At 33.9% G+C, this 26770-nt stretch overlaps 1 long non-coding RNA gene across 1 annotated transcript; it reads left to right on the plus strand.

Moving 5' to 3' along the window:
* LOC140710025 (uncharacterized) lies at positions 1-25354 on the plus strand. Its single transcript, XR_012090900.1, has 5 exons — positions 1-87; positions 828-903; positions 4489-4539; positions 20014-20114; positions 22152-25354. It is a non-coding gene; the product is annotated as an uncharacterized lncRNA (long non-coding RNA).
* The last annotated feature ends 1416 nt before the right edge of the window (positions 25355-26770 follow it).

Genomic DNA, 26770 nt, shown 5'->3' on the forward strand with positions numbered 1-26770 from the left:
AGACTTCTCCTCTGTGGATGGACGAGTAGCTGACTCTGGAGCCCAGGCTGTTGCTATCCAGTCTGGTGGTGAATCCTCCATAGTCTAGTGAGTGTAAAAATCTTTTCCCTTCTCCCCTTCCCATTCAGTTTGCTTATTATGTCAATCTGCTTATTATATTATTTGCTTATTATTATATCATTTGCTTATTACATCTATATTGCCATTTACATGGGATAAAGTTTGTTTACTCTTAAAGGTATTGTGTGTGTGTCTTTTCTTCTCCCCTCATGCGTTCCCCGCACAGAACATGGACATGCTAAACACATAGGAACTAATAAGATTGCCTGAGCCCACAGACTATAGGGCAAAAGCTGGAGTGCTAGTCAGGAAAAATCCTCCACTTCATAGTCCTTTGTGGAACATTTATTGGAGCTTATGACAAAAGACTGTGAGCACTTCCCAATGACAACTACTGGACTAGAGAATTTCCACCTGAGGGGCATTTACCACCTTGCTATGAAATGTTAACTGAAGCTACCCCTATGCTAATGGAAGTAATGGTGCCCCAAAGAGTTCTATAATAAAATAAAAATGGTTTAAATAGAATCTTACTACCTAGAGATGGCAGAAGGAAATTCTCATGAGCAGAGAGCCTCCATTTGCCCTAGAAGTAACTTTATGTAAGGAGCTGCTAGATTCTATAGTACCTAATAAACAACTCTCATCTAAGAAGAGCCACTAGCATGTGAATAGCAGTTCCAAGGTGAACAAACATCATGATGTTTGGAACTGTGCTGCTCCAAGGAAAATTCTAGAAAATCTTTTTCTTTTCTGTTTTTGTATAGTTTAGAGCAATTGGACGAAGTATGTTTTTGTGAGCAAATTTACCTTTCTCTCTGAATTCTCCAAAATTCAGAAACTGTGAGTATTCTGATTTTATGAAAATATAGTTATTTACATAAGTTTAGTAAGAGTCTTTTCTTTTAAAACAGGACAATTTGAGACACTGGTTATTTTACCAAGGTTTGACTAGAATAATATATTTTTATGTAAAGTTTCAGAAAGCCAACTTAAAAGGAGCCTATATGGCAATCAATTCTTGCTGCAATCTATGCAAATAATCACGCAAAGTACAATAAGCCTAAAACTTATTTTGCACATAAATTTGTCTTACTATAATTTCTCTTCAATGGGAAAGGAGGGCTAGAGAGAGGAAGAAATTGTTTCAAAGTAAAACTGTAACACTTTTTACTATATTTCAGCCCTGACTTTTGTTTTTGAGTGCAGATTGAATCATGAAAGATGTAAATTTGCCTCATTTGGCATTCCACTGGGCCTGATCTGTTTTTCACTGCAAATGCCCTGCTGTTTAAGGCTACAGAAGCCCCTCCCTCTAGGCCCAGAGACTATCATGGAAGAGGTTGGCACATAAGATTGTAAGGGCTGGTTTTGAGGGATAGAAGTAGATCAAGGTCAGACACTCCAAATCAAAGATGGGTACAAATACGCCTAAATGGCTAGTAAAACAAAGGACTTCGTTTTCTGAGCTATTATGTGAGACGGAGTCTCGCTCTGTCGCCCAGGCTGGAGTGCAGTGGCCGAATCTCAGCTCACTGCAAGCTCCGCCTCCCGGGTTCCCGCCATTCTCCCGCCTCAGCCTCCCGAGTAGCTGGGACTACAGGCGCAGGTTTATATTGTTAACCAGTTTTTTCTAAATTACATTTATAGAACATTCTACTTCAAAACAGAAGAGCATGCATTCTTTCCAGATGAAAATGGAATGTTCATTAAGATGTGTGTATGATTTAATTGGTTTAAAAGGAATAAAATAATCTGGCTTTGTTATTCCTGTGGAATATAGTCAGAAATAAGAAAAACAGACATCTATAAAATTCCTAACATTAGAAACTTGAAACCACATTTTTAGGAGTGACTTCCACTTTTGGGAAGATGGAGGAGAAATACTTTTTCCTATTCCTCTCACTAATCATAGCTAAAACCTTGTACATTACACATAAAATAAACGTAAAAAGATCTATATAGGTATAAAGAAGACAGCAGACCAGCAAGGGACCTCAGGAATAAAAAACAACATAATGATAGTTTCCTGGGTTTGGTTTTTGTTTCATGTATACTAGACTTGGAGCCGAAAAAGCTGTCTGCTTGAAAATGCCAATGGGCACAGACAAAAAAATCTCCAGAAAATGACTGTTTTCTCTAGTGAAAGGATTAGGAGAAAAGCCGCCTAGCTAGAGAGAAAACTTTTACCTAAGAACCACTCTACTCCTGGCAAACACCAAAAAACAAATCAAGAAAACAACATCAACAAAAATGGTGGCCCCATTCCAAATTGAGTCAGCAAAGACTGAATTAGAAATCTTGATTTTCACAATCACAAGTTTGTTAAAAAATAACTGCTGTCCTGATGGTAGAGAAAGTCAAATAGGAAACCAATACATCACCATCAGCCTGTAACAAGTCCTCTGTCCAGCAATGTCAGTGAAAACCACATGAAGAACATGGACTTTCACCCCACTCATCAGCAATGTAGTGCCCCTCCTCCTCGATGCCTAGGTGGCATCAGAGAAAGCTTACTGGAGAATCAGGAATTTCACCATTACCCAGTGATAACAAACCCACTCTCACCACAATATCAGTAGATTTCATGTGCGACACCAACACATCAGCACTCACCTAGTGCATCAAAAGACCACTCCCCTTGGGTTTCAATGAAGGATGAGTAAGGAACCCGGACTTGTATTTATAACCAGCTACTTTTCTTCCTCGGCTGGAGCAGTGTCACAGAAAGCCAGTTAAAACAGAAAGTTTAAAGAAAATTTAGTGTTCCACAAAATAACACAAAAATGTCAAGTCTTCAATAATAAATCACTTATCATACCAAGAAGTAGGAAGATACCAGACTTGATTAAAAAGGTGAGCAATAGATGCCAACAATGAGATGACAGAGATGTTCATACCATCTAAAAATATTTTAAACAGTTATAATAATTATGCTTCAGTAAGCAATTACAAACAAATGTCCTTAAAAAATAAAAGGATATGTCAACAAAGAGTTGAAACATCTTAGCAGAGAAATAGAACATATCAACAGGAGCCAAATTGAATTTTAGAATTAAAACATTCAATTACCAAAATATAAAGTTCAGTGAATGGGTAGAATAGAGGGGAGGGGGAAAAAAAAAAAACCGAATGAGAGACTGCAGGCAGAAATTAAACAATCTGCAAAACTGAGAAAATTACACACAAATTCTCCAGCAACCTGTGAAAATACAGCCATGTATCATTTAACAATGAGGATATATTCTGAGAAATACATCCTCGGGTGATTTTGTCATTGTGCAAACATCATAGAGTATATTTACACACATCTCAGTGGTATAACCTACCATACCACAAAGCCTATTGCTCCTGGGCTAAACTGGTACAACACGTAATACTGTAGGCAACTGTAACAAAACGGTAAGTCTTTGTTTATCTAAACTTATCTAAACATAGAAATGGTACAGTTAAATCATGCTATTATGATCTTATGGGACTACCATAACATATATGACCCATCATTGACCAAAATATCATTACATAGCAAACTATCATATAGTGAAATATCTACATTTTCTGTCATCAAAGCACTGGAATAAGACAAAAGACTGGGGTAAAAAATTACCTGAAGTAATAATAGGGGAATTAAATTTGGCAAAAAACATAAAAGATACAAATTCAAGAAGTTGAATGAACACCAAACAGAGTAAGACTAAATAAATCGATGTCACTAAGATACATCTTCATTATACTTTTGAAACTATGGGGAAAAAAAAAAAACTATTATAATGACAGAAATTTTTCTTCACAAACAATGAAGGCCAGGAAAGCTCAGAATCCTATAAACAGTGAAAATAGCCTTCAAGAATGAAAGGAAAATCAAGATGATCTCACAGGAGTGAGAATTAAGATAATTTGTTGCCAGTAAATCTATTGTAAGGGTGAGTAGGGGCAGAATAAGTGGGAATTCTTAATTGGTATAAAAAATATAGGTAGAAGGAATAAGATCTAGTGTTTAGTAGCACAACAGAATGACTATAGTTAATAATAACTTACAGTATATTTCAAAATAACTAAACAAGTGAAACTGTTAATATTAACATATATCTAGTAAGAGTAAGAAACTGGAATGTTTCTAACAAAAAAAAAGTCCTTTAAGTAATGGATATCCCAATTACCATGATTTGATTATTACACATTGTATGCTTGGATCAAAATTCCACTTTTACCCCATAAACATGTACAGCTGTTATGTATCTATAAAAATTGAAAAAAAAAAAAGTAAATAAAAGGGAAAAATTATTTTAAAATAAAGCAAAAAATGAAGAAACAAATGAAAAAAATCAGCTAACATGAAACACTCTTCTCCTCTTGAATTATCTAAATTATTACTGACATTGAGTCAAAAATTATATCACTGATTTATTTTGTTCTTATTATATGTAGAGGAAGTATTTAAGACAGTTATAGCAGGGAGCAGTAACAATGTAAATAGAGGTAAGATTTCTATATTTCACTTGAACTGATAAAAATGATAACACCAGTATACCATGATAAATTATGTGTGTGTGTATATATGTGTATATATATATAAATACTTGGCACAACCACCAACAAAGCTTATAAAAAAAGGAAATAGATACATACATAAAAACACACACACAGAGAAATGCAAGTCAAAAAACAGTTAAACTACTCATTATAAAAGCAGAAAAAATAAAAAAAAATGAAAAAGTGATAAACTAAAATAAAAATAAAATGATAGGCTTTAAACCTAACATCAATATTTATATTAAATGGAAATAATCTGAATTGTCCAATAAAAATATTGGCAGAGTGGATTAAATAACATGACTCTATTATTTTTGGTCAACAAGAAATTCACTTCAAGTATAATGTTATAGGCAGGTTGACAGTAAAAGGATGGATAAAGACAAATCATGAAAATGTGAATCATATTAACTTGAAAACAAGCCTGAATAAAAGATTAGATAAAGTAGACTTCAGAGCAAAGACAATTACTAGAGACAGAGAGGGACATTATATAATTATAGAAAGGGCAATCTACCAAAAAGACATGGCAATTTTAAAGCTCATGCACTGAACACCAGAGCCATAAAATATGTGAAGTGAAAACTGAAAAAACTGAAGAAGAAATAGACAAATCCACAATAATGATCAGAGACTTCAACACCCTTCTCTGAAGAATTAGTAGAGCAACTAAACAGAATTTCAGTAAAACTCAGCAACACCATCAACCACCAAGATATAATCAACATTTCTAGAACATGCCAAGCAACAACAGGAGAATACACATTAATTTTAAATGCCCACACAGAACATAACCAAAGAAAGATAATGTTCTGGAACATTAAAAAAAAAAATTCAAAAATGTAAAACCCTAGAAACCATACAGAGTATGTTCTCTAATCACAAAGGTATCAAACTAAAAATCAACAACAAAAAGATAACAGAAAAATATTCAAACCCTTGAAAATTATCTAGACACTTGTGAATAATCTATGGGTCAAAAGAGTCTCAGAGGAATTTGTGAAAATACATTGAAATAAAAAAATGGAATAGACAACCTACCAAAATTTGTAGGAGACAGCTAAATCAGTTTTGAGAAAGAAATGTAAAGCTATAAATAAAGACTTCCAAAAAAATTAAAAGAATCAAATAAATCATCTACTCTCCCACTTAAAGAACATATATAAAAAGCTGTAAAATGAATGCAAAGTAAGCATAAGAAAGAAAATAATAAGACTATAAGTGAATAAAATAAAAAAATAAAAACATAAATATTGGAAAACAACTGAGTTTATTCTTTGATAAAATCAATAATATTAATATGTATCTAGTAAGAGTAAGGAAAAAAGAATAACCAAATTATTAGTATAAATATCAGGAAAAAATAGGATACAATTATAAATCCTATAGATTAAAAAAGGCGAAAAAGAATACTATATACAACTCTAAAACACATAAATTTGACAACTTAGACAACTTGGACCAAGTCTTGAAAATATTTTCACAACTCATCCAAGATGAAATAGGTAATTCGAATAATCTTAAAGCTATTAAGCAAGTGGATTTTTAAATTATAAACCTCCTGAAAAAGAAAGTTATATGCCCAAATGGTTTTCATCAAGAATTATATCAAACTTTTGAAGTATTAATATGAGTTTACAAACTCTTTCAGATAAGTAAAGAGGAAGCAACAATCTTTTTTTTTATTATTAGTATACTTTAAGTTCTAGGGTACATGTGCATAACGTGCAGGTTTGTTACATATGTATACTTGTGCCATGTTACTGTGCTGCACCTATCAACTCATCAGCACCCATCAACTCGTCATTTACATCTGGTATAACTCCCAATGTAATCCCTCCCCCCTCCCCTCTCCCCATGATAGGCCCCGGTGTGTGATGTTCCCCTTCCCGAGTCCAAGTGATCTCATTGTTCAGTTCCCACCTATGAGTGAGAACATGCGGTGTTTGGTTTTCTGTTCTTGTGATAGTTTGCTAAGAATGATGGTTTCCAGCTGCATCCATGTCCCTACAAAGGACACAAACTCATCCTTTCTTATGGCTGCATAGTATTCCATGGTGTATATGTGCCACATTTTCTTAATCCAGTCTGTCACTGATGGACATTTGGGTTGATTCCAAGTCTTTGCTGCACAGCAAAAGAAACTACCATCAGAGTGAACAGGCAACCTACAGAATGGGAGAAAATTTTTGCAATCTACTCATCTGACAAAGGGCTAATATCCAGAACCTACAAAGAACTCAAACAAATTTACAAGAAAAAAACAAACAACCCCATTAAAAAGTGGGCAAAGGATATGAACAGACATTTCTCAAAAGAAGACATTCATACAGCCAACAGACACATGAAAAAATGCTCATCATCACTGGCCATCAGAGAAATGCAAATCAAAACCACAATGAGATACCATCTCACACCAGTTAGAATGGCGATCATTCAAAAGTCAGGAAACAACAGGTGCTGGAGAGGATGTGGAGAAATAGGAACACTTTTACACTGTTGGTGGGATTGTAAACTAGTTCAACCATTATGGAAAACAGTATGGCGATTCCTCAAGGATCTAGAACTAGATGTACCATATGACCCAGTCATCCCATTACTGGGTATATACCCAAAGGATTATAAATCATGCTGCTATAAAGACACATGCACACGTATGTTTATTGCGGCACTATTCACAATAACAATCTTTAATTTATTTTATAAGACTACTATTGTGCTGATATCTGATATCAAAAAAAAAAAGCACAAAAATTACGGAGTCTATCACTTGTGAATATAAACACAAAATCACTTTTTAAATATTACCAAGTCTAATTTAGTAATAACAGTCATATACCATGACCAATAAAGGTTACACTAGGAACATATGACTAGTTCAAGGGTCACAAATTAATTAATTCCACGACACATTATTTTAGCCTAGAAGATGAAAATCACTTGATTATTACAATCTATGCAGAAAAAAATGTGAAACATGTCAACATAATTTATTATAAAAACTCTCAGGAAAACAGGAATAGAGAGGTATCCTCCTTCAGCTTGGTAAAGATAATCTACAAAAAACCCTACATCTAAAATTATACTTAATGGTAAAAGACTGACCGATAAATCAATACTTGCAGCATAATCAGAAAAGAACAAAGTTGACTGAAGACATAGGAGCCATGGTCTCTGCATAGTTTTGGGGTCCCCTTTAACTCTGTAATATAAAAACACTGTAAGTCACTGCCTATATTTTGAGTACGTAAGAAGGATTAAGCAGGATTCATAGGGATTGAACATTTTACTTAAAGAGACTCTTAAGTGTCATCCAAAAGAGACTGTTTTCATTAATTGTGGTAGGGAGTTGTATTAGTGTCCTATTACTGCTGTTACAGTTACCTAAAATATAGTAGCTTAAAATAGCATAATTTTGGGAGGAGAGAAGTCCAGGATGAGTCTGACTGGGCTAAAGAGTCTGAAGGCTCTAGAGGAGAATCTCTCTCTGTGTTTCAAGCTTCCTGGTGCCACCTTCATTTGTTTCCTCATGGCTCTTTGTTCCATTTTCAAAGCCAACAGTGTAACATCTTGAAGTCTCTCTCTCTCTCTCTCTCTCTCAGAGGTTGGCTCTCCTGCCTCTGTCTTATAAGCATCCTTGTGATTATATTAGTTCCATTAAATAATACAGGATAATCCTTCCATCTCAAGATGTTTAATTTAATCATACCTGCATCTGTAAAGTCCCTCTTGACATATTCACAGGTTCTCAGCATGAAACATGAGCAACTTTGAGGGAAGAACCTTATAATGGTTCCCACAAGTGTTGAAGTTGGAATAAATTAAATATATACAAAACACAATTTCTTATAAAAAATAGGCAAAAATGAGACAAATCTTATAAAATAGAGAAACTACATGTTGGTCCATTCTCATGCTCCTAATAAAGATGTACCCAAGACTGGGTAATTTATAAAGAAAAAGATGCTTAATGGACTCACAGTACCATATGACTGGGGAGGCCTCACAATTATGAAAGAAGCAAATGAGGAGCAGTAATGTCTTACATGGCAACAGGCAGAAGAGAAGTGCAGTGCAAAAGAGGGAAAATTCCCCTTATAAAACTATCAGATCTCATGAGAACTAACTCACTATCATGAGAACAGCACAGGAAAGACCCACCCCCATGACTCAATTCCCTCCAACCAGATTCCTCCCAATTCAAGATGAGACTTTTGGGTGGGGACAGAGCCAAACCATATCATTCTACCCCTGGCTTCTCCCAAATCTCATGTCCTCACATTTCAAAACCAAATATGCCTTCTCAATAGTCCAAAGTCTTAACTTATTTCAGTATTAACTCAAAAGTCCTCAGTCAAAATTCTCATCTGAGACAAAGCAAATCCCTTCCACCTATGAGCATGTAAAATCAAAAGCAAGTTATTTCCCAGATATGATGGGGGTACAGGCATTGGGTAAATATCCAATGGAAGAAACAAAGGGGCTATAGGCCCCATGCAAGTCTGAAATTCAATAGGGCAGTCATTAAACTTTAAAGTTCCAAAATAATCTCCTTTTTACTCCATGTCTCATATTCGGTTCATGCTAAAGCAAAAGGTGTGCTCCCACGGCATGGGAAGTTCTGTTCCTGTGGCTTTTCCAGGCACGTGGAGCAAGCTGTGAATGGATCTACCATCTGGGGTCTAGGGGACAGTGGCCCTCTTCTCACAGCTCTACTAGGCAGTGCTCCAGTGGGGACTCTGTGTGGTGGCTCAAACTCCACATTTCCCTTCTGAACTACCCTAGCAGAGGTTGTTTATGAGGGCCCCACCCTGCAGCAAACTTCTGCTTGGACACCCAGGCATTTCCATACATCCTCTGAAATCTAGATGCAGGTTCCAAAACCTCAATTCTTGACTTCTGTGCACCCACAGACCCGACATCACATGTAAGCTGTCAAGGCTTGGAGTTTGCATCCTCTGAAGGAACAAACTGAGCTGTGTGATAGCCCCTTTTAGTCACAACTGGAGCTGAAACAGCTGGGATGCAGAACACCATGTTTGGAGACTACACAGGGCAGGCAAGGGGACTCTGGGCCCAGTCCACAAAACCATTTTTTCCTCTTAGGCCTCAGGCCTGTGATATCAGGGGCTGCCATGAAGGTCTCTGACATGCCCTGGAGACATTTTCACCATTGCTTTGGAAATTAGCATCTGGCTCCTTGTTAATTACATGAATTTCTGTAGCTGGCTTGCATATCTTTGCAGAAAAAATAGTTTTTTATTTTCTACTGAATCAGGCTGCAAATTTTTCAAACTTTTATGCTCTGTCACCTCTTGAATGCTTTGCTGCTTATAAATTTCTTCTACAAGATACCCCAAATCATCTCTCTCAAGTTCAAAGTTCCATAGATCTCCAGGGCAGGGGCAAAATGCCACCAGTCTCTTTGTATAGCAACAGTGACCTTTACTCTAGTTCTCAACAAGTTCTTCATCTCCATCTGAGTCCATTTCAGCCTGGATTTTATTGTCCATATCACTATCAGCCTTTTGGTCAAAGCCAATCAAGAAGTCTCTCAGAAGTTCCAAACTTTCCCACATTTCCCTATCTTCTTCTGAGTCCTCCAAACTGTTCCAACCTCTGACTGTGACCCAGTTCCAAAGTCATTTTCACATTTTTGGGTATCTATACAACAGCACCCCACTCCCAGTAACAATTTATTGTATTATTAATTCTCACACTGCTAATAAAGACATACCCAAGACAGCGTAATTTACAAAGGAAAGAGGTTTAATTCACTCACAGTTCCACATGGCTGGGGAGGCCTCACAATTATGGCAATAGGCAAATGAGGAGCAAAGTCGTGTCTTAAATGACAGCAGGCAATAGAGAATTCCAGTGCAAAAGGGGGAAAAGCCACTTATACAATCATCAGATCTTGTGAAAATTAACTCACTATCATGACAACAGCACATGAAAGACCCATCCCCATGATTCAATTCCATCCCAGCAGGTTTCTCCTATGACACATGGAAATTATGGGAGCTACAATTCAAGGTGAGACTTGGGTGGGGACACATCCAAATCACATCAATCAACATGTGTGAATTCATAAATTTTCTCATGACATTATGAAGGTATAAAATACACCAATAGCAACAACAGAAACCCATAAAAACATCTACTGAACTTTGCACAGCATCCCTAGCTTATAGATTGTTACTAAAATGTGAAAATCACACACACACACACACACACACTCTCTTCAGGAGCATAAAGTTTAGTTTGTATGTTGTTTAGGGCTGAAATTATGTTTCAGACAAATTTGTTAAACACAACAAATTTGTGGAATCATGAGGCCATCAGTATTCGTTCAATTTATTAATGTTTGTTCTACAAGTGTATGTGAGGAACCCACTTTGCTAAAAATTGGTTAGATAATACAAGGATATATAAATGAATAAGTCATATTTCTGATATGTATAGTGTAGTCATATAAAAAATGCAACTTCTCAAGTAAATATACAATCTGTTAAAAATAGTTTCATGCAACAAAAGAAGCTACAATTTCAATCAAAGGAATGATTACTTCAAAGAGTAGTGATTGGCCAGATTATACAAGAAGATGATATACATACAGATTCTGTGATCATGGCAAGGGATATGTCAGAGATTTACTAAAACCCCAGGTCCCTTTTACATTTTCTAATGGTGATTATTTGTTCACAGTATTGCAAAATAGATACATTATGAAAAAATTTTTACTCCTAGCATCATTTGCTAATGTCTCTTGTAAAAAATCCAAGCAACTATTTCTTTCATAAACAAAGCAAACTTTATTATTGAATATCTATTTAACAACCATATGCTTTAGAGAAACAGATGGTTATTTTTATATTAATTTAAAATAAATACATAAATTAGAGAACTCAAGTCTAATATGTTTGCTGTCCTGTTCTTTCAAATATTCAGCTGTTCTACACGTAAGTTTCTGAAGTATTAATTTAGCCCTAACTCTTAGTTGTCTATTCAATATCTGTTGTACTTTTTTTTCCCACTGTAAAAATATCCATATTGAAGTTTCAACATGTAATGCTCAAAATACACACCTTTTTATATTCTCTTGCAGCAAAATTTGATCACGAGATAAAATTCTAGCCAATAATATGTAAGAGGAATTTGATAAAAGGCTTCAGTGAGAGTTTTAGTATCTTCTTGATTAAAAAAAAAGTCTCATAAATTTCTTTGGTTTTTATTCCTTCTTCTGTGTACCTGGAATACAGTCTGTTACGTGAAGGAGCATCTTGTAAGTATAAGGAAACAGTAAATCTATTTTATGTTAAAGCCATTGATATTTGGGCTTTTTGTTATTTGCAACTAATGTATTTATGATGCAAGCACTTTTTTGTTGTGTTTTACATTGATAACTTTTGCATATTAAAAAATGCAATAACCTTTACATTAATTAGCACCCAGAAAAGAAATATTTATGTATAAATCTAACAAACTATGTTCAAGATTTATATGAAGTAAAGTACAAAACTCTGATGAAAGAAATTAAAGAAGAGCTAAAAACTTGGAGAGACATTTCATGTTCATAAACAGGAAGATTCAATACTGTAAAGATATTATTCTTTCCAACTTAATCTACAGGTTCAATATAATCTCCAATATAAAATCCCAACAAGTTATCTTATGGATAATGACAAATTGATTTTAATATTGATATGAATAGGCAAAAGACGCAGAATAGCAAACACAATATTAAAGAAAAAGAATAACGTTGGAGGACTGATACTACCCTGCTTTGAGACTTTCTATAAAGCTAGGATAATCAATTCAGGGTTGTATTGACAAAGAAATACACAAATAGGTGTATTGGAAAATAATAGAGAGTGAAGGAATAAACCCATATAAATATAGCCAATTGATCTTTCACAAAGGACAAAGGCAATACGATGCCCGAAAGATATGAGGGAAATTTTAAAAATATGTAGAAAACTGGAATTTAAAGATAAAAATTAAAGATAAAAACTTTTAACATTAACTCCACCAAATTCAAGACAATTATGTAAGAGATGGTACCAATTATTGAGTCAATCCCTAAAGAACTGAGAGTCTTGGGAATTTAATGATGTCAATGTTTTTTTACATAATCAACTGAAGAAAACTGGCCGCCCTTTTTAGATTTTTTAACATCAGGAAGAAAAAGAAATCAAAAGAAACCAAATTAAAACTGCAAGGGGGATGCCTAATGATTTTCCATTGAAACTCTTGCAAAATTGCTCTTGTTTGAGAGGCATGATCAGGAACCTTGTCATGGTGGAGAAAAGACTCTAGTGAAGCTTTCTCAGGTGTTTTCCGCTAAAGCTGTGGCTTTCTCAAAACACTCTTATAATAAGCAGATGTTATCATTATTTGGCCCTCCAGAAAGTCAACAATCGAAATTCCTTTGAGTATCCTTAAAAAACTGTTGCCATAATATTTGCTCTTGATTGATCTGCTTTTACTTTGACTAGTCCACTTCCACATATTGGTACCATTGCTTTGAATCTTCTTTGTCTTCAAGATCATGCTGTTAAAGCCGTGTTCCATCTTTTGTTACAATTCTTCAAAGAAATGTTTCATGATATTGATTCCACTTGTTTAAAATTTCAATTGAAAGCTCTACTCTTATCTGTAGCTCATCTCTGTGCAATGGTTTTGGCACCCATAAAGTGGAAAGTTTGCTCACCTTTGATTTTACAATCAGAATTTTGTAGACTGGACCAATTGACATATCCAGATTGTTACCTATTTGTGCTGTTAATTTTTGTTGCTCTTCAATTAGGGCACAAACAAGTTTTTGTTGTTGTTGTTGTTGTTGTTGTTTTCTTTTCTCATAAACTGATGTGGATGGTCTGCTCTTTTGAGCTTTCAGCTTCAACATTATCTCATCCCTTCTTAACATCAGTTATAATTTGTAAACTGCCGATTTATTTTGGATATTGTCCCCATAGGCTTTTGGTCAATTATTTCTCTATGTTTCTGCTCAAGCCTTACCATAAATTTGATGCTTGTTCTTGCTTCATTTTATCAGAATTCATGTTGCTCTGATAGGTGTTATTTTCAAACTGGTGTGATATTTTTCTTAGTACCTCAAACTAGGTCTTGTTTAGACATGTTACAACAAGACAATGCAAGTTTATTTTTGTGAGAAAAGTTGAAATTCATGGAAAATTTAGAAAATTTTTATGAACTGTTTGAAGATCCTTTGTAGTCTTTTCAGCAAACAGTCCTTGTACACTTGGACATCCACATTCAAAAAGATGACTCTAGACACAGATCATTCCATTCACAAAAATTAACTGAAAATGAATTACAGACCTAAAATGTTAAATTGAAAAACCATAAAACACTTACAGATTACATAAGGAAAAATAGATGACCTTTGATTTGGTGATGACATTTTAGATACAACACCAAAGGCATGATTGATGAAAGAAAAAATTAATAAAATAGATGTTATTCAAATTAAAAATGTCTGTCCTGAAAAAGACACTGTCAAGAGAATGAAAACACAAGCATGAGAGAAGATATTTTCAGGACACACATTTGATTTAAAAAAAAAAAAACCTATTAGGTAAAATATTCAAAGAACCCTTAAAACTCAACAATAAAAAAACACTAGAGTTTTAAATCAGTGAAAGACCTAAACAGAACCTCACCAGAGAAAACATACAGATGGCAAATAAGCATATGAAAATATGTTTCACATTATATGTCATGAGGAAAATGAAAATTAAAACAATAATAAAAAACTACTACATACATATTAGAATTGGCCACAGTCTAAAACATTGACAACATCAAATGCTGACAAGGATATGGAGCAATAGGAAATCTCATTTATTGCTAGTGAAAATGCAAATTGTGCAGTTTCTTTGGAACAAAATTTGGCAGTTTCTTGCAAAACTAAACATACTCCTTTCATACTATTCAGTAATCACATTTCTTGGTATTCACCCAAAGGAGTTAAAAACTTATGTCTATAAAAACTTACACACACACGTTTATAGCAACTTTATTCATAACTGTCAAAAACTTGGAAGCCATCAAGATGTTTTTCGGTATATGAATAGATAAATAAACTGTGTTAAAACAATAGAATATCATTCACTCCTAAAAAAAAAAGAGCTATAAAGCTACAAAAAGACATGGAGGGGCCTTAAACATATATTATTAAGTGAAAGAGGTCAATTTAGAAAGACTGTATACTGTATAATTTCAACTATATGACATGTAGGAAAGGCAAAACCATGGAAATAGTGAGATTAGTGGTTGACAGGAGTTGCAAGAGGGAAGGATAAACAGAACACAAAATTTTGGGGGCAATAAATTTACTCAAGATGATAATAAAATGGTAGATACATGTCATCATATATTTTTGTATTTTTTTTATTCCTTCTTATACTACAAGGTATTTTGGCTTCTCTTTTTGAATACCTTTCAACATTTTTTAATAGAAAAACAATACATAGTAATGAGTTGTTTAATAACATGGTAGAAAAATATGATCAATAGATCCTCAATATGTTTTAAAATTAAAAATGTGAATTAAGTGTTATGATTCTAAAGTCCTTATGAATAGAGTGATAGAAGAACTGATAATGTGTAGACATAGGAACAAAAAACCCTATCAGTTTCTAAAACTGCATATCACAACAAAAAGTGTTAGTTGTTCAGTAAGACACACATGAATCTGAGATCTTATTAAATATCAAAATGTACTAATAATTTCAGGACCATGGTATAAGGAAAAGAGTGACTTTATTAAATGCTAATCTGCCATATAACATCTGACTAACCCCAGTTCAGGAATGCCGCCAAAATGTCTAGTTGATGTATTATTGCTCCTATGTAAGAACACCTATTCACAGCAAGTTTCCTCCGAAACAACCCTTATAGTCCCGGAAATTATAGGCTGAAATGTCTGCAACGACTTACACATTCCTCCAGCGTACATAGGCTTTTTCCCCAAGGTATAAGCCGTGGGTCTGAGAGTTCACAGTGTAAAAATCTACCTGTGTTGTGGTTGCCCAAGGCCACTATTCTTTCTGCAAGTTCCCTTAATAAATCACTCAAAACCAACAAACTGAATTTGTCTGCCTCCTTCTGCAGCTTCTTTGCTCCTTTGGCACTTGGAGGCCACTTTGCATATATGGCCCTTTTACAGAACTCTTGGGTAATTGCGAAGCCTAGAAGAGGCATGGAGAAATCCAGGACTGTTCTTGAGTCCTAAGTTTTTATTTTACAGTGTGTCAGACACAGATTTAACATACAGGTCTCACCTATGCTAGAAGGATATAACTTACACAAAAGGGAGCTATGCAAGTCATGAAATATTTTTATGTTATGATCTGAAAATTATCTGGTCTATAAGACATTTTCTAAGGGGATATTCTAGGTTAATTTACAATAAGCAACACAGACCAACCAGGTACATAGGCTGAATCATGTTCTCCCAAAATTCATATGTCAAAGCTGTAATCCCCAGTATCCCAGAATGTATCTGTATTTGAAGACAGGGCCTTTAAAGAGATAATTAAGTTAAAAAGAGACTGTTAAAGTGGACCTTCATTCAATTGGATTTGTGTACTCATAAGAGGAAACTTTGACATACAAAGAGACACCAGTGATGTACCTACACAGAGGAAAAACCATGTGAACACACAGCATGAAAGTGGACATCCACAAGCCAAGGAGAGAGACACCAGAGAAAATCAAACCTGTTGGTACCTCAGTATTGTAATTCTTGCCCCTAGAACTGTGAAAAAATAAATTTCTATTGTCGAAGCCACTCAGTCTATGGTATTCTGTTGTGGTAGTTCTGGCAAACTCATAGAGTTGGCCACAATATTTCAAAGATAAGGACTCACCCACTAGAAAATATCAACATATGTTTTGTAGAAGTCTTGACATTCATATGTTTAAAAGATGGTTTGACGGGGAAGTCTTTCATCCTGTTCCATTCCTAAAGAAGAGGTGGAAAAAACAGATCACAGGCCTGCTGTTAACTCTTTCCTTTCATAAACTATGATGCAGAAAATCGACTTGGTATATAACCAAAGACCTTATTTCATAGGTAAGTATAAGGGAATATATTCAAGTATGGTATTACAGTGAGATTTGTTGTGGCAAGTTGAACATCAGCAGGCAAGTGTGCAGTTTGCTTTGATGAGCATGCACCATGAAACCCTGGCCAGCTGTTAAAAGACTAGATATGAAAACAACAACATGGACGAATCTCTAAAATCGTATATCCAACACTTTTATTATGCAACTTAAAATTCAAGCACTGCATATAAATGTCTACTTTAAAAAAAAGTATACCAAAATTTTTCCCATGTTAAATATTATAAAATGTCTTTCCATGTGGTATAAGGGAGAGGAAAATAGGAATAAAGAATACAGAATGAAGTAAGTAACATTTTTCAAGAGTTTTGTGGCACAGATCAGTGACGATGATGTGCCATTAACTAAGGAGTTTTATGAATTCAACACACGGCACCCAAATTCCACATTTTAATAATGAATTAATAATAAATCATATTTTAATAATAAAATTCAAACGGAGAATTCTGAGCTAAAAACTTTAAATAAATCTATGACAGTCACAAATATAAACACATAATATATGTTCAATACTAAAGACAAGCAAGCCAAACAATATATAAGAAAAGAAGATGCAGTTCATTTTAGAAAGATAATTACAGAAAATCAATAAACCCAAGGAAATAATGCTAAAGACTTCATAGCTGCTATCATAAATTTTAAACATGCCTTTTATGGTTGAAGATCTCATAAGAATGGAAAGGAAAAGAGGAACAAGAAGGAAATTCCCTGAAATATCAAATCAAAAGAATTTGGCGAGTTACTGATAACAGAAATAAGACAAGTCAGAGGTGACACTGAAATAAAACGAAGAAAAGTGTTAAAGGTTTTATCAGCAAAAAGAAGAGTGAGCAAATATTCCAGTTCTTTTCATTTCTATATTCATTACTTACCTTGTCCACAAGGTTTTACACATTATGAGGGCAGATTCCTTGTGTGTCTCATTCACCTCACTGCTCAAGCATCTACCCCAGTGTTGAACTGTGCCTGAAACATAATGTTTATTTAATAACTAAAGAGTATATTTAGGATGGACAGCCATAGAAAGAGGACCATTTTATCAACTAGCATGAAAATCTCCTGGAGGCAGGTAGAACTATGGAATGCTAGAAAAGCTAGAGAATCTTTCTAAACTTTGTTTAACTTAGTCTTTTAAATGTGATCTGAGGCACTATGGAAAGAATCTTACAGACAGGTTGACCCTTGCTCCTCATCCTCTCTGGTTAGCAAAATGTGTTGTCTCTATTCTTGTGTTTTCCTCATGTGTAATAACACCAATAAAATTAGACAGACTCTTAACATGAATAACTGTATATAGTGTATTCAGATTACAAGACTTTTTAATTATAAATTTTCTATTGAAACACTCTAAACAGAAGTGCAGGTGATAGGTGATGTATACATATATATAAAGGCAGTCCTTCCAGTTACTTGGAATTTAGTTTCCTTCGCAAGCAGAGTGTTCCTCCCTGTCTATTTAAAACTGACAAAGACATTTGTCTTTACTCGTGTGGAGATGCCTGATAACTTATTTCTAACTATCATACGCTCCACAGTCATGACATTTTAAGACAATAGATCAAATCTATCGTGGATTTTTTTTTTTTTTCAATTTCCTTTTGATTGCTGCTGGGAGGAAAATAGAGAGATAGTCGAGAATAGCATTAACTTGCAAAGTAAAATAAATTATTTCGAGATAACTATTCCATGTTAGAATACAAAATGGCCTCCTAATTACAATAACAAATTCAGCAGTGCATGGTTGTAATTCTTTAGCCTTACTAGTTTTGCTACCATAGTTTGTTTTCTCTGGTATACTCCAGATGATTTAAATAGTGAGACTGATACAGAAACCTCCGCAATGCATGTATTAAATGCATACACATATGAATTATAAGAGCTTGTTAACTGGTTACAGACTGTACACTAAGGACAGAGCTCTTTAATTTGAATCTGAACATTACTATTTGCTCACTCTGCAACCACGAACATGATCATTCATCCATCCGTGCCTCACTTTTTTCAGTTGAAAATATTAATAAAATATATAGAGAGAATATAGAGAGTATAGATTCCATACATATTTTATATGTGTATATATGTATACATACATATATGTATATACACACACGTGTATATATGTGCGTGTATATATACACATATATGGTGTATATGTATATATGTATATATACACATATATGTTGTATATGTATACATACACATATATACACATACATATATAGATTTATGGAATATTTATATACACATACATATAGATATATACAGATTCCATACATCTATATATATGCATAAATATTTACACACACATATCTATTTATCTATAAAGCAAGAATTACAATATATAAAATCATTTGATGAGTGTCTAGTACAGATTAAGAATTAAGAATCAAATGAATGTTACCTGATATCATATGGGTATATACATATATTTAAATATTTGTACATACATTTATGTATACACACACACATATATAATATAATTTTATATCATACAACTTTGAATTTGGCAAAATGAAGCAGAAGCCCCAAGTTAAATTTCACTAAGATTACAACTGTAGCATATCCTTCGATTTAACTTCACACTTCAGCTTCTTTAAAATTTTTATTTCCAAGAAAGTGTACAAATACCTGCATATGATAAGCAAATAAAATATTTACATAAAAGATGGCTATAGCCACAGTGAGAAAATGCTTCAGGCTCCATATGCCTTAGAACTAAAGTGACTGTATAACTTATCATCCAAACCACGACAGTTTAAGAATAAAATGTGTGTGTTTTTAATAATCACTCCAGGATACCAAGTGGGAATTGAGATTTTTTCAAGAAAACCAGGAAGATTTGTCACCCTACTCAAAACCCTAGAAAATGCAGTAAATAAGAACATATTTTCCATGTTCCAAGGACAAACGCATGAGGAAAGTGGTGTCACCTTTTCTTTGTGGTGAAATAAATAGTATCATCTATGCTCTCTGCAAAGCTCAGGTTGAATTTGTAACTCAGGTAGAACTGTTGATTTTGTATTTTAGGGTTTATTATTATTATTATTATTATTATTATACAGAATGCGCTGTACCTCATAGCTAAAAACAATTGTTCTAAGCTTCCACATGCCGCTAAGATACAGCTACCGGGATTTAGTGCGAGTCACGTTGTTTGAGGCGTTAGTTCAGCTGTCTGTTGAATCCCCTGAAACTAATGCTCAGTCTATATTAATGTCTCAGTCCCAAGAAACCTCAGCCTATTCTCTCCTATAATTAATCTTGCAGGTAGTGCCTTGACATTATTGGTTCACCAACAGAGCAGAACTGCCTCAGCCATCAATAATAATTCAACGCATTAGAATGAGGCCTACGCATGGGCCACGGAGGTAGCCAAATATGCAGGATCTCCTGCATTCCTCTCCAGTTGAAGGGAAACCGCAATTGAAACTAGTTGTTTTGGTGGCTGGATAATTTGTAATAGAGGGGTCTCGGTGTTACTAATTGTTTTGCTTTATGCTTTTCTCCAAATGTAGCCACGGCTTGGCACAAGGGGAGTGATTGTCTGTTTACTGAATCTTAATATTGAGGCTGTTACAAATTGTCTTTCACAGATGGTGGGAGCTTTTCAGATGGAGAGAGGCAAGGAATTTATTACTCAATATTTCTGTATTACTGATTGGGACGTGAGGAGCATAGACAATCTGTCCTACTGCAGGGTTTGCTGCATGGTTTTTTTTTTTTGCCTCTGTAAAATTATGGCTGGCTCTAGACGTTTTTCTCATTTTGTATAGATAGCAGCTGTGTAATTTCCAGCAGAATGTTTGCTTTGATCCCCCTTCCTTTAATTGAAATCCGCAATTATGAGATTTGTTTCTTTTATGTTTGTGAGTTTATTGGTTTAATCTACAAAATGTGCTGTCTTGCTGTCTTACACAGTTAAAGGCTACAGCACAGTTGGGACTTAAATGACAAACATTGGAGGGAGGGGCTGTTTTTTGGTTTTTATTTTTTTGGTGGGCTATAAAAAGAATCCAAGAGATAGTCTTCCACTCAGATAGCAGGCTCTATGACAACTTAGTCTTTCTGTATAATTTAAAGCTGTGTCTCTTGCATATATTATATATATATATTATATATGATTAGGCTCATTTCTAAAAATGAATAATATGTGTGTGTGCACATATGTATATGTGTGTTCATATACACACATACTGTATGTGGGTGTTCATAGAATGGAAAGGGAAAATGCCTGCGTAGAAGCATTTCTTTGATTATAGTAACTAGTGACATTTACATAATGCTAGCTTTATCAGCACATTTTAGGGGAGAGAGTGAAAGGATTATGAAGTAGAGAGATACAAGAACAGCAATGCACGGTTTCAGACATAGTTCACAACAAATAATTTTGAGAGTTACATATCAATGTGCTTTACCAGGTAAATTAACCACAAAGTTCCTAAATGTTAAAGTTCCAGATGTTTGAAATATTTTAATAAAAAATAAAAGAAAAAGAAGAGATTAAGTGGAGAAGAATGAGATTTTATTTCCAAATTTACAATTCTCTTACTGATAGTCTGTCATAAACTGTTACTACATATTTTAAAACAATTTTTGCTAATACTTTATGCATTCATTTTATTTTCTTTCTGGCACAGTATAGTGCATTTTCATTTGGAACTCTAGGCTGTTTCTATATAAAGGAAATTCCATATTAACTGGTATTAGGCCAATTAATTTATAACTGAATTAATCTTTTTATGTAGCATCCTTACTCCAACTAATTGGTTTAGTCTAACAGTTTTGGTAGCTATTATATAGGTATTTCTCTTAAATGGTCAAGAATAATTAATTCACATTGACAAGGGATTTTTCACAAAATTCTTTCATGTGTTAATGGTTGTTTTTAGGCAAATAAACCAAACGATCATACAGATATTTAAAAATACTTTAGAACTGCGTATGTTAACTGAGTATGTCTCCAATTCACCTTGTGGTCTCCTGATTATGACGTGGTCAGGTCTATAGTCATACAACTGTGAGATATATATATATATATATATAAAAAGATACATAGCCCATGGATTCCAGGAAGAGAAATTCACTTAAAAATAAGCCTTTTAATGGACTATTTCTAAATCCTGATAGCCACCATTGGAAAAATGTCATGGTATTTTCTGCTTTTGCTTAATAATTAAAATCTAATTAAATGTCCACTCATCTAGGAATTTCTTAATAAGAAAAACTGTAGTTAATTATAGATATTTGTATTTTAAGTATGGGAAAAAACAAAAACAACGGCGCTAATGGACCTAAAGTAACTTGCTCAATAAATTATACCTAGAACACTAAGGAAAGAAAGAGAATTCAAATCCATACCTTTCTATGAAACCCTGTTTAATATGGATCTACCTGGTTTTTTTAAGGATACGTAATGACTTAAGATACTAACTCCACATTCTGTGGTAAGAGATGAAGATCCAGGAAATGTATGGACACATATAGCCTAAAGAATATTGTTAGAAAAAAATAGTGGGATCTGGAAGCAAAAAGGAAACATAGAAAAGGAAACAGGAAGGTGAAGAAAGTTGAAGATAAACTTTCTTTTTCACAACGTTTTTATGGGCAAGTTCAGCCCATAAATCAAAAATTACTTTTATGGATGAAATGTTAGTTTTCTTTAAGTCAAGATCATCTTTTTCATTTCCTACATGCAGGTTGAATTTCATTTACGAAGTGAGATGTCAAATAACAACAAAAAAATGCATTAATTTGCATAAAGATGCTTGTAAGATAACATTGCTCCACACTTTGCTTTATTCACATCATTAGAGGAAATATTTTATTCCTCTAGTTGTTTCTGGCCACGGCTCAAGGAAAAAAAACTTCCACTCATTCCTTCAGACAGTATAGTTAACAAGAGGATAACTTTTTTTTTCATTATCATCTGTGTCCTTCTCCCTCAGGAAGCAGAAAGTTATCAGATTCGTGAGAGAGAGGAAATAAAGGTCTGAACCTGTGTCTCAAGTCGCTACCTCTTTTGGGAGCACGCTGTTCTCAGTTTATTTTAATTCTGTTTCACAATTTAATGAGTTTACTAAAGCAGGGTTCACTATTACCCTGTGGAGATCCTTAATGATACATGGATATGTTTAATTCTGGGAATAAAGTAGTTAAACTGACTAGTGATTATGCCACATTGTTAGCGTCATCTTTGTCAATAAGAAAGCTGTTCATATTTATGGTATCTGTATCTATTTCTTCAGAAGTGTGACTATTATTCATATATCCCCAATACACACAAAAGATATAGTTTTATCTAAATTTTTAATCGGTTACATATTTTTCTAGGTTACTAGCTAGAGACATCCTGGTTGTTTCCAATTTGTTGTAAACTGGAAATTTGATGCTAAACAAGTAGTGTTATGAGAAGCCTTCTTATTCATAACTTGACATGTTTTTGTTAGTATATTCTAGATTAAATTTTGAGATTATGGTGGAGTCAAATCATACGAACACTTTAAATTTTGCTCCGTATTACCACATTCCTGTGCAAAAGTGACACCAATTTACAATGCCATATTGTATAGATGTGTTTCATGGTACCCTAAAACAATTACAATGTTAATAACAAAGATAAGTAATCACAGAGCACATGCCAGATATAATACTAATTTTTAAAAGTTTGAATACAATGACAACTAACAAAATATGACTAGGAAACTCAAAGTGAGCACATGTTGTTGGTAAAATGATGTTAACAGACTTCCTTAATGTAGGGTTGCCACAAACAAAAGTAAAAAGTATTTACTTGTGGACAACCTTGCCAAACATTGACTCTATAAAATGGTTTAAAATTATTTACATTACAGATACTTTTCTTTTCTTTGCTATTTCTAATTATGTTATTTTGTAAACTGTTATTTTAGCCACATATGTATTTTTTGGCTCTGAATTTCTCATTTCATTTTAATTTTGTGTGTCTGTCCTTGATGGATTCTTTGAATTTTTGTTTTAATTGCATCTTTCTGTATAATTATTCTTGGACACTGTGTCATTTTTAAAACTTGCATTTCATAGGATGGATTCCTAATACTTTGTTTGCATGTTCTTTTATGCTATTTTTTTCCTTGTCTTACTACTAAAAAGTGATTTTATACTTGCCATGACTTTCAGGTTTCCCAGCTTAAGATGGACACTTCTTACACTTTGATGTAGCATGGGCGAATTTGTCTCTACTTTTTCACATCAAGCTACAGTTTAAGGATTGAGTTTTGAAATATGCTCACTTTTTCCCTAGCCTGAGTATGTGGACAATAAGCAGATGAGCTCAACTGGTGTGCAATTTAGGTGAAAGACTTGGACTCTTTCTCTCACCTAAAATTTTATTAAACGTCTAACCCCATAGCTTGCTCTCTTTCCAGGAGGCAGTTTTACTGCCTCCAGGGAAATATCCTTGCTTTCAAATCTCTTCCTTAACTCAGCACGGAGCCACCAAGGCTTTGCTTGTATCAGTGAGCCATCTCATGTACCTTCATCCCCCATTTCACCAGTCTTTTCCTGGCACTTTCTCCCTCTATTCCTCACTCTAAGACTGAGTGAGGAATCAATATTTGGCTGTAAAGGAGTATATGGTGTCTTATCTTGTGTACTGAAACAATGTATTTACTCAAAGTTTTATGGATTTTCTTTTTTCTCTACATTATGCCAAGACATAAATTTAAGAGTGTTTATGATGGTGCCTCTTTTCCCCTCTGCTTTCTTTTCAAGTTACAGACATCAAAACAATAAGCCTTAACCATTTTCCCATTTTTAAAAGAAATAGTTAATTTTTGTGGGAATTATTAGGTGTCTCCCAGGCTACCCATGTAAACCCTCATTTTACCTGTTTTTAAATTGAGTTATTCATGAGATGCTTTCTGTGTTTTGTTTTAGGAAACAAAAATAAATGTTATATGGTCTCTCAAATGTCATATGGTCTCTGAAATATCATACGGTCTCACATCCCCAACTATTTTCAAAATGGCCTGAGTTTGGGAATGAAGGCCTTATTTGGACATGGATATGATTGTAAGCATTCTCCTTTACATTCCTTTATAACTTACGGTTATGCATCTAGTAGCAGCTGTTAAGGTCACTCCAAAACTGACATTCTCTCCCCATCTCTGCTTCCCACTAAAACCCATCTGGTAATGGAACTGTACATACCTTCAAGTATTTTGAAAACAAACCAAAAAATTACAAGCAAAAACAAAATAAACAAAAGACAGATATCTGAATCGGACAGAATTAGTTTTGGATCTCAGACTGTCATCAGTTAGTCATTTAAAATGGAGCAGGTTACTTAACAACTCTGAGAAATATTTTCTCAAAACACTGAAGTATAATATGCATTTTACAGACATTTTGTGATAAGCAAATGAGGTATGTGTGCATGTGTGGGCTTGTGTATAAAATAAACTCACTTGACTGGCCTATATAACTGTCTTTTTTTTCACTCAGGATGAATGATGGGTGACTTTTTTACTCAAGCTACATCGTATTCTATTCAGATTAATCTAATTTCTAATTTGAAATAATTAAAATATGTGATATACTTTGACAAATATCGAAGTAATAAACAGTTGAACAAGGGCACATTTTTTCTGTATTTTCTATAAAGCCAATTCATTTTCCTCTACTATATTTTATTTTATATAAACATTATTTTAATTTTATACACACGCTATGCAATCTAAAAAGTACAATTGCCTGTGATGTCCATATACTTAACCTTTCTTAAGAGATACATTCGTTTAATTTATTTTTATAATCTAGTTGATAACTAGATTATAGGATATAATCTTTTAGATAACTAGGGGTGAATTTTGCTCCAATTCTCCTATATGAAAATATTTATCATTTTTAAAAAGGCAATTCTCTCAGCCTAGACAAAATAGAACTCATCTTTACAAAAGATACAAAAAAAAAAATTAGTTGGATGTGGTGGCATGTGCCTGTGGTCCCAGCTACTCAGAGGCTGAATGGAGAAGAGAACATCACTTGCGCCCAGATGGGTTGAGGCTCCAGTGAGCCAAATTCTTGCCACTGCACTCCAGCCTGGGTGACAGTGAGATCTGTAGAAAGATGAGATGCTCTCCCAAGTAAGTAATAGATCTTTGGGTTGCAGATATTGACAGAAAATCGGCATATTCTGGGACCTCAAGCATTTGATACCCAAGAAATATAATTTTAAGTTATGCTTCCTAATGTCTCTGTGGATATTGCCATAAGGAGCTAACTTTTTACATCAGATGTTAAGATTTTATTATTGTATTATACCAAGGTGATGTTATTGCTATATTTTCTTTTATTGATTTCACACTATAGTTATATGTTTGCACCCATCAAGAATAAATATGGAAAATTTGAATTTTCATTATGTGATTTTTCTCCTTACTATTTCAGTTCAGTTTAATTTACTTGAAATTGCTTTAGAGTGCAAACTAAAAAACATTTCATACTGTACTTTTGGTTGGCTGTGCTCATTTTATTTTTCAACAATTTTCAAAAATGTTTAAGAGTGGTAACATAAAAAATTAACAGGAAAAATAATAATGGCCTCATTATATTAACACAAAATTATGGCTGAATTTGGTGAGCATATGAAATTTAGGCTTTTTTCCTGAAAAGATAATATACAGCTTATTCTACCAATAGTTTTGTTTTTAACACGAAAAAGGGAAACTATATCTTACGAAGGACCAAAGAATATTGATCTGGAAAATCTTGATGTAGATGACAATAAGGCATTTTATGTGCTTAGTTTAGATTTTCCTCATCTTAATAGCATACGGTTATTTAACACATCACACACACAAATTTTGAGTGTCATTTACTTTTGAAATAATTTAAACCATTTACATTTATAGTTATGAGGCTAACTTTGGTTTTAATTATCTTATTTATTTATTTATTATACTTTAAGTTCTGGGGTACATGTACAGAATGTGCAGTTTTGTTACATAGGTATACACATGCCATGGTGGTTTGCTGCACCCATCAA

This window comes from Chlorocebus sabaeus, chromosome 24 (assembly GCF_047675955.1).
Source record: "Chlorocebus sabaeus isolate Y175 chromosome 24, mChlSab1.0.hap1, whole genome shotgun sequence".
NCBI classification, from domain to species: Eukaryota; Metazoa; Chordata; class Mammalia; order Primates; family Cercopithecidae; genus Chlorocebus; species Chlorocebus sabaeus.